Source organism: Macrobrachium rosenbergii, chromosome 45 (assembly GCF_040412425.1).
Source record: "Macrobrachium rosenbergii isolate ZJJX-2024 chromosome 45, ASM4041242v1, whole genome shotgun sequence".
In the NCBI taxonomy this organism is placed as follows: Eukaryota; Metazoa; Arthropoda; class Malacostraca; order Decapoda; family Palaemonidae; genus Macrobrachium; species Macrobrachium rosenbergii.
This window is the reverse complement of record NC_089785.1, coordinates 10996621-11006620: the sequence shown is the minus strand read 5'-3', so window position 1 is coordinate 11006620 and position 10000 is coordinate 10996621. Positions and strand designations below refer to the sequence as shown.

The following is a 10000-nucleotide window of genomic DNA, read 5'->3' as shown; positions in this document are numbered from 1 at the left end:
TGTTTACCGATAGAGAGGTATCAAAAGGTACGTAAAAGGGGCTAGGTGCGTCATACTGAAAAGAGAAAGTATATATATACAGTATATATATATATATATATATATATATATATATATATATATATATATATATATATATATATAGACTTGGTTCTGTTGTGAAAGTATCCGTTTTTTAATTATGGTAATTAACAGAATGAATATGGGTTAGGGCCATCTAAATTTTGCTTAATTATGAAGGAAAATGAGCGAAGAAAATATCCATAACGATAGTCGTAACAAATCCAGAGAAAATATGGCAAAGCTTCAGCTGGAATCCATTAATACTATAGTAAAACATGTCATAAAAACATGTCGGCAACTTGTCGCATACATATCACAAACAGTCTGTAAACAAGTCAACAATCGTAGGCGGAAAACAAACTTTGCCAAATGCTAGATATGCATAAGAAGCACTGGTCAGAACTATCAATAAGTCACTGACTAGTATTCAACCTGTTTGTGATATGTATGGAATAAGTTCTCGACATGTATTTGTGACATGTTTATACGTAGCGAGGACACACCCTGAGGAGACGGGGTTGTGTCAGTCATCCAGGCTATCTATGTGTTCTGATTAACGGGTGAATCCAAAAAGACCAAGAGTAGACAATGAACTGAACTGAATAAATAAGAATTTAGTCCAAATGCCAAGCACTGGGACCTATGAGGTCATTTACCGCTGAAACGGAAATTGACAATTGAAGGTTTGAAAGGTGTAACAGGAGGAAAACCTTGCAGTTGCACTATGAATCAATTGTTAAGAGAGGGTGGAAAGTAAGATGGAAGAAAGACAATATGGAAGGAGGTACAGTAAAATGAACGGAAAGTGTTGCAGCTAGGGACCGAAGGCATTACGCTGCAAAGACCTTAAGTAATGAGGTGCACTGACGGTACTAACCCCCTACGGGGAATAGTAGACAGTGATACATTGCTGGAAATGTGAAACTGAAGGCCGTACTTGAGGCTTTTGACGACTGAATCACATAAAGAGTTTCCAGGCGTCGAAAAGTTTAAATAATGAGATGGATGTCTAAAGGAGTTTTTCGTAATATAATACATTTTGTTCCCAGAGTTTCATTTACCTATGTTTATTTATGGCTTTCGTGAATAATTTAACTCAGTCCTTGTAAAGTGACACGTCTATTTATCCTAAGTATGAGATGTAGAAAGGATATTGAGCGTTCCCAAATTATGCAAAGTAAATAAAGACTGCCATTCACTAAGAGGCATATTGTGAAGAAGACATCGATTATTGGGTTTTTCTACAACGCGAAACCAGGCTTTGTCACCTCACCTAGCGTCAAGAAGGATACGAAAAGTCATACATTTTTTGGGGCTCATCCTCAATGATTTAAAAATTAGAATGGGAAAAAATATAGGGAAATTCAGTATTTAACATTTTATCATTTTGCATAATTCTCTCTGTTCTACTACGCTTTAAATAAAGTTTATTGGCAAGAGCATGAGTGGAAAAAAACATGGAAAATTATTAGGTTTATCATATCCACAGTAAAATGAGACAAGGTTTCACCTCATTTGACAGTAGATATGATCAAATTGATCATTTTCCTTGTTTTCCTCCTCTCTTACTCTTATATGTAAACGGTTTAAGATGAGCAGAGTAAACCTGAGAGAATGTCAGACTCAAATTTTGAAGAATGTTTTTTCACTATCTTTTTCATTTCTTCTTAACTTTGCATAATTCTCAGTTCTCTCGTATTTCCCTATGTACCCCATATTCACCTTTTCCCATCTTTTCTCAAAATTCTCGATGTGTGTGTGTGTGTGTATGTGTATGTTTGTGTGTTCCAGCATAACTCTGAAACGCATTAAGCAATTTCAACCAAACTTGGTATACATATGACTTACTGTCTGGGAAAAAATACTGTGGGGGTAAAACATCACTGGCACCAAAAGGGGGGTGGGTGGAATGGGGTGACATGAGAAGTAACCGCAAATGAAAATTACTTAGAATCATCACAACTACAATTCGTTTCACTTACAATAAAAATTCAAGTACAGGCCCTGGAAACGAGCACAGGCTTTGTTTCCTTTCCTACTTGAGCAGTTATCGTCACTTCCTCATCCTGTATTGAACTGAAATAAAAACCCGCAAATTCGTATCACCGCCTTTTGTATCATGTGACTTTTGAATTAAACAGCAATGTGCTGATTCCCAAGCCAAAGCTATTATTGGTACATTATTTATGTCCGAACTGTTGCAACGGCAGTGTGCACTTGGGGCAACTATAACTGCTTCAGTAACAAATAATGTTACTACCACATAGCCCAGTTATAAAAGACAAATTGCTGTTTATCAGAGAAACGGCAGTAAACAAAAGGTGGCGAACAGGAAGCCAAACATCCTTTGTGTACTTCAGTGTAACCAAGAGGATTTTGTGATATACATACATACATTATATATATATATATATATATATATATATATATATATATATATATATATATACATATATATATATATATATATATATATATATATATATATATATATATATGTGTGTGTGTGTGTGTACTGGATAAGGACACATAAGTACGGTTTCCATTTATTCCATTTGCTACGGTCCGTTTCGCCTGTCACATTCTTTGTCAAGCAAGGGCTAAAATACAGTAATAATCAGTATCCCATTTATAGCTCTGAGAGGATGGGAATGTGGGTGGGGAGGGATTTGGGGTTTTTATTTATATTTGCAATGCTTAGTCACTTAAGGGGTGGTTAATTATGTACAATATAGTCATATAATGTTTTTACGCGGTGTAACGATATTACATTAGTTTTTCACTGTTTCTTGTTCTTATGGGTCTAATAAATTGATTGGTTTCTTCTGAAGTATTTGGGTGGGGATTGTTTTGGCAGTGACCTTGACCTTGTGTATATAACGTAAAACGTAGCACAAAGGTCTGGAAATAAATACTGCGAGACTTTGTTATCGATTCATCACAATGAAAAGCTGAACGGTTTTCTAATCCACTGCGACATGCAATCCACTTCATGCTGTCTTTATGCCTACAGATACGTACACGCCCACACACATTCACTCAGCCACCCACATACGCAAGAGAAAGCGCGCGCGCGCATGCACACAGACATACATGTGCGTGTGTGTGTATATATATATATATATATATATATATATATATATATATATATATATATAAAATCATACAATGGTTAATAATCCATACTGAACATATCGAAATGAAGAAACATGCAAATAAACAGTTCGCGCGTTATGAACTGTAGAGCAAAGAGGACTAAAGATACGACGACGATGACAGCAGGAGTCCGGGGAATAGTGACGCAGATTAGGAATGGGGAACTCCTTGTGGTCAAAATAAACCTTTATAATCCCATCTGGAATCTGGGTGCGCCGATCTACTGGACGTTTAGTTTACAAGTGAAAGGGTCCTTTAGATACAGATATAGATAGATATAAATTAGAAAGAGATATGTCACAAAGGACGAGTAATTGAAAGGGCTTGAGCTCGGCCCTGTCTTTGTGCCAATCTTGCGTTCTCGCTCAAAAACTAGTGGTGTCGGTTTGTTCGAACGTCCTGACAACAGATCAGGTGCTCCGATGCGACATCAGCACGGAGCTTCTAGAAGCTTCTGGGAAGTGTCGACCGGTAATCGAATGGGAGGGGCTGATGAATCAACGATTGTGAACTTTTTGGAAATGTGATTCATAAAGGCGGGAACAGCCTTCTGTGAGAGACGCACTTCTTGTGGGCCTTTGGTTACCGTTGAAGAGGTACGCTGACTGGCATTTTAATGACCAGGTGTACATCTTACAATTTTACGATCATTTATTATTGTAGAGTTTTCTTATTATGCCCAGGTGTATATTTTATTTTTGTGGGTTTTTCCCTATTTGACTAAACGTGTATTTTACTATTCCAATTGTTTCAAAATATTTTCTATTTCCGTTTTCTCTGATGAATGACTTGTTCCAGTGTTGTGGGGATTGTAATAGAACAAAAAGAAAATGGGGGCAAAGTGCTCATTTCTTTGACAGATGTTTCGTGGTTAAAAGCCACAATCATGGGAGACAGTCTAAAGACTGTCTGACATCTGTCATAACTGACTGTTAGACACGGTGGGGTTGGAATAATATAATTAGTAACGGTGATGGGGAACGTAACTTTGAGTTCCCCCTTTCATTTTTATTCTGTTTGAAATTAGGGTTTGATAACCCGTTCCTTTGCTTAATTCCATTTAGTATCATTTTAACTTTGCCAAATAAATTCTATTTTTGTAGATTAGGATTTGATTTAAAAACCTTAGCTAGTTCGAAGGAGAGAGAGAGAGAGAGAGAGAGAGAGAGAGAGAGAGTTTTTGTCCCCAGCTGGTGCTGCTGAAACCCACCATGACGACGACTCAGCATCTTTACTCGATGTCCGGTCTTTTAGTTTTTCTCCTCGAAGGCCGAAGTCTAGTTAATTTAATAAAATCTGTAATTTGTCGGCTACTGTACCTCACGCTCAAACTCGGGCATTTGGAGAGAAAGATATATCTCAGTGTACCCTTTATTATTCATAAATTTATAATATACACGAAAAACGATAATACAATATAGGCAATTCTTCTGGTACAACTGCTTTTGAATAATGAACATGTGAGTTGTCCATATTACCTTTGCCTTACACAGCTCTTTAGGTACGCCCAAAATAAAGTTAAGGTTATGTATTACAAAAACTAGTCTGCTCATTTCATGTACAATGCACACTTTTACTTTGAGCTTTAGTTTATTGGTGGCACACGGACCAGTTTCCCTCTTCGGACAAGTTAGTTTAATGGTTCTTTTATTATCAAATGGCTCATTGCAGTCCTCGAATTTTATAGTGATACACAGACCACAGCCTAAGCAATGTTATGTCATGTAAAAAGTTTTAAGATTGACACAAACGCTGTATAACACATGGGGCGGGGCACTCCTCTGGGCAGTTCACGGCATTTCTGTCTTTCCGGAGTTTGGTGATGAGGTGGTTTTCCTCAAGGTGGGGTCGACTCGCTTCTTGAGGAGACGAACCTCCTTCGGAAGAATCTTTCAGGGCGATTTCTTGGAAGTCATTCTGAACCCGACTTTGCTCCCATTTCTCGGTCATCGTCACTTCCTGGGAATTCACGTCCCGAGAAATCGCGCCTCCATCATTCAGCTTTTGAAAATAGCTACTTCTGTCACACTCTGTTCGAGAAACGATACATCTCACTTTCTTTCCCGGAAAATAACTTTTTATCGCGAGAATCGATACACGTATTATTCTGACACTGAGAATCTACGTATTTGTTGATTTTATCAAGAGGGGTCCCCTGACAATGTCTTACTACGTATTGTGACCATTACTCTCCGATCTACTGACATCGTCTGACAGATTTTCCTTCTTTCTGGGGATGCCGCTTCGACGATGTCCACTCTTTTGAATTGACTGACATCACGGCTTTCGACAATGAATTCATCGTCATTTGTTTCTTCTCTGCAATTTTTTCTTTCACAGAAGTTGGGATCTTTATTTCCTCTTCAACAAACGTCTCTTCGGCAGATACAGTCGGAAGACCCGATAATGAAGTCTGGAAAAAAATGAAAGAACAGGCAGGAAAATTAGAATACTAAACACCAAAAATTTGGAGGGTGCCAGAATCTTTATATATCCATCGAAGTAATACCTGGAAAATAGAAATATTACAGGTGCGTCCACATCTACCCCTGGCCAGTTAATGGGTAAGTACCCGCAGAGAAAAAGATCAGTCCAAGGAAATTAATATACCATAGTCTCTCTCTCTCTCTCTCTCTCTCTCTCTCTCTCTCTCTCTCTCTCTCTCTCTCTCTCTCAGATCCCTTTATCGTATAATAAGTTCCGCGTGACGGAATTGAAGTGACTATTACACGCACCGTTTGTCTTTATTACACGCACCGTTTGTCTTTTTATATGACATAAATCTCTCTTCAACGCGAGGTACGTTATTTCCGTTTGCGCACTTTCATTGTTTAATCCTGTTTCCAGTTTTTTTCTTATTGCGAATACTGACAGAGACTCTTTGACAGAGATACTTAGGAAAACTTAAAATAACATATGTTTAAACATGAGTTCAAAAGAAGACTAAGTAGTGGAAGAGATAGAAAGGAGATGAAAAAAACATTAAGGTCACACTAGACAGCGGAGTTGACGCACGGGTGCTTTCATTTTTCCTCTGACCAACCAAAGATGCGATAAAAGCTCCATTCGAAATGCTAAAGGTTCCAGTGACTCGCCTCTCAGTCATACAAAAAGAATGAGGTCCTATGGTATGGAGGGAATCAGAATTAATCATTGAATGTTGCTTTGTTTCGCGTAATTTGCTACGTCTTCTAAAACTGACGGTTTATGAGTACAAAAGACAGATACAACCGGATTTAGTTTCCTCCGCATTGGGAAGACCCGATAATGAAGCATCTGGAGATAAAGAAAACCAAGCAGGAGAATCAGAATTGTAAATCACTGAAAATTCGGAGGAGGTAGAATCTTTCATTGAAGTAACAGCCAGAAAATGGAAATATTACAGGTATGCAATGCATTACTGTTAGAACTTATACAGAGTATGCCTCGTTCCAATCTCACTTCACTGCTTATGACGACATTGCCCCACCCACCCACCTCACCCCACCCGACCTACCAGTCTCTTTCCGCCATGCCATCGGTTGGTCACATAATTTCGATTTCCTACGACCTGTTTTTCCGTAAACCCATCCTCAGTGAGTCAAGGCCAGCGTAGCCACTACCTTGGAGGGAAGAGGGAGAGAATACATACCCGGTCAGCTAATGACAGACAGCCTCACATTGGGAGAAACTAACTGAGGGCGTAGAAAGACGTCCTCCAGGTGTCACTTGTAAGCTGGAAAATGGCAAAACCGCCCTCGTTACGGGCGATGGGTCGTGTGTGCTAAACCATCACCATCACACATCCGTCTAGTTAACGGTAGCTGGACCAGGTAATAACATTTGGAGGACACAATTTAAGGCATTTAATGACAATGACGCTGATAATGTGTCCGATGTTTACACGGGAGTGGAGGTGTCAGACCGTCAGTCTCTCTCTCTCTCTCTCAAGTATTGTGTCCTTCCCTTCTAGATGTTACTGTCAATTCTTCTTCTACCTTCTGTATATGTATAATCCATTGATGTATAGGTTAACGTAGGGTAAGTTAGGTTAATAAAGCTAAGTTGACAGGTGGTGGGCGGGTTGGGGTTGACAGGAGGAGGGCGGGTTGGGGTTGACAGGGTGTAAGGCGAGGGGTTTTGGGACAGGAAGTAAAGCGAGGGGATCTGGGGGCTTTTAGCCTACTCGTTGGTCACTACCTCATTACAACTTTTAACGCATCAGTAGTGGATGAACTCCTTGAGCAGTAAAACTTATACAAGTTACTGTTTCACACTTCTACACATAATCCCATGTAATACAATTTAGTAGCTACATTGTTACCCTTTTCCAAAGAGCAGAGATTTCCATTTCCATTCGTCATTAACACGAACCTTTATTCTGTGGTATCAATCCAGTGATTCTTCAAACACACACACACACACACACACACATTGCAACGACCACCTCCGGCCATTACAATACTAAGTTATTAATTAGACCAAGATTTTTTCACCTGTCCTGATCTGGGCCACAGTGGACTTATATTCCAAAGGGCTGGACCACAAAAAGTACCAATGACAAATAAGGAATACTTAAAGACGGTTAAAGAAGCGTCCCAATAACCAAACAATTATTCATTACAAAAGAACGAAAAGCTGAATATTTAGGAATATAAACTCATTCAATAACATCATCCAAACACACCTGTCATTCGCCTACCTAACTATCGCTCATCAAGTATTAGGGAAAGAAATTAGGAGAGGTGAGAATGAGTCTTACAACTACGTAAATGGTATCAAACACATGACAGCGAATCAGGAGGAAGAGAACCTTAAACCTATTTCTACCATGAACAACCAGATACCGAAAGACAAGATATTTACACTTTATAAAGAACTTTTTCTCCAGCAAAAATACACAAATATGTTAATATGGTGACGTTGAAGCTAGAGCAATAAGGCTGTCCAGGAGACACGCAGGTAACACACTGGTAAGATGTCAATGACACGCGTCAGTGACGTCCCAGGAAGAATGAATGACACATATACCCTTACCAGGAGAGATGTTCAGAGCAAGCCTTGTCACGACTCTGAAGGGCAAAGCAGGGCAGAAGTGGCAGGCGCGGAGCCCAAAATCACACCCGCAGACATCGGGTAAAACAGGCGAAAAACAGCGGAGAACTCCGGGAGGGAATCACGGAATCGTAACCCACTGCACGGGTCCAACAGAAGGAAACTCCTCCGTAGGTAAAGGATCACGGCAAGCACCAAGGCCTCCCAAAAGTAGTCCAAGGCCGTGACCTCTCTCTCTCTCCCATAGCCAACGTAAAGCCGTATGTCAAGAGTCGTCCTTCCAATACAAGAGTGTCGAGCACACTCCCGAATACTCAAAAGGTTCCCACAATGAATGCGGGAACTAGATAACAAGCGACGGCAGACAACGAGCCGTCCAACGACCAAAACAAGAAGATAAAAAAAACAACACCCATGGGCGAGGTACCACTTAAATACAGAAAAACCCGTGCTGGTTGAAAAAAAAAAACCATAATTCAGCTTTCCGTGACTGAGCAAAGCAAAGCAAAGCAAAGCAAAATACTACGTTAAGTCACGAATAATTTACATGCAATTACACACACCTATATATATACTGTATATATATATACAATATATATATATATATATATATATATATATATATATATATATATATATATATATATATATATATATATCAATGTAATCCACAAAGAAAACGATGGGGAGAAACAACAAGGAAGAAGGAAATCCAGATCTCCATTTGTCGCAACAGTTACGTCCTCCATCAGCCCTCTTTCAGGATCTTTATTGACTAATCGGTTTAAGGGAATTCTATACCTGACACATGTTTATATTTGAATAGAAGAATTGCGCAACTCAACAGGTAGATATTGTAAATGCTGTTTACAGCTATTACAGGGTAACATAAAATACACAATTGCCTGTACATACTGTAGTTCGTCCTACTGAGAAGTTGAACAATCTAGTAAGGCCAAATAGGTAATTGCATGAATACCTATCAATACATTGCATAATTTGTACTGATTTTTAATTATATGAAGAAATCTATACTGGTATTAAAGCTATTGTTCTCAGTGCATTGAAAACAGGCTGATTTGATTAAATTTCGATGGAATCACTTTCCGAATAGAAATGCTTACTTAGACCAATACATTGGATAAAAACATGTTCTTACGTGGTTAGTAATGTTTTTGTTTTTTCCTCATCGGTACCAAATTGTACCGATGTTGTGCTATCCGTTTTTCAACAGTTCTTGCTGATCGTTCAATTTAAAATTCATTACACCCACTGTCCACTGTTGTATGTATATAGGGGCTGCTTTTAATTAGAGTATTGCAGGGCCCTGCAATTTATACCTTATGTAGGAAGCATAAAGACACGAGACCCAAGTTATGTCTGGATAAATTGAAAAAAAAGGGGGGGGACCTACTTCAGCCAACTGTTCAGAACCTCATCATGAGTCGTTTAAACGATGCAGTGGCAGATTAGCCCCCACTGCACAGCTGAAAGAAAGATCCAATCCACCAAGACTGACTCCAACATCAGCAGTTTCGTGTCAGGAGAAAGAGACTCAAACTGTGCAGCAGCTAACACTCACAACCCTCCCTCCAACCCCAACCCCAAACCTCAAACCTCAAGGTTGCCTTCTCAACCGATAGAATTTCAGCTAAAAATGCGAATGCCTCGATCAGAGATTGGTGAACTCTTCCTCCAGCAAGCTGGTGGTGGCCATGGAAAGGGCAACGGGAGAAGACTCTTTATC

At 39.3% G+C, this 10000-nt stretch overlaps 1 long non-coding RNA gene across 1 annotated transcript; it reads right to left on the bottom strand.

The window, feature by feature from the left end:
* Positions 1–4719: 4719 nt before the first annotated feature.
* LOC136829671 (uncharacterized) lies at positions 4720–8541 on the bottom strand. Its single transcript, XR_010850437.1, has 2 exons — positions 8236–8541; positions 4720–5632 (listed from the first exon to the last, which is right to left on the bottom strand). It is a non-coding gene; the product is annotated as an uncharacterized lncRNA (long non-coding RNA).
* Positions 8542–10000: the final 1459 nt, after the last annotated feature.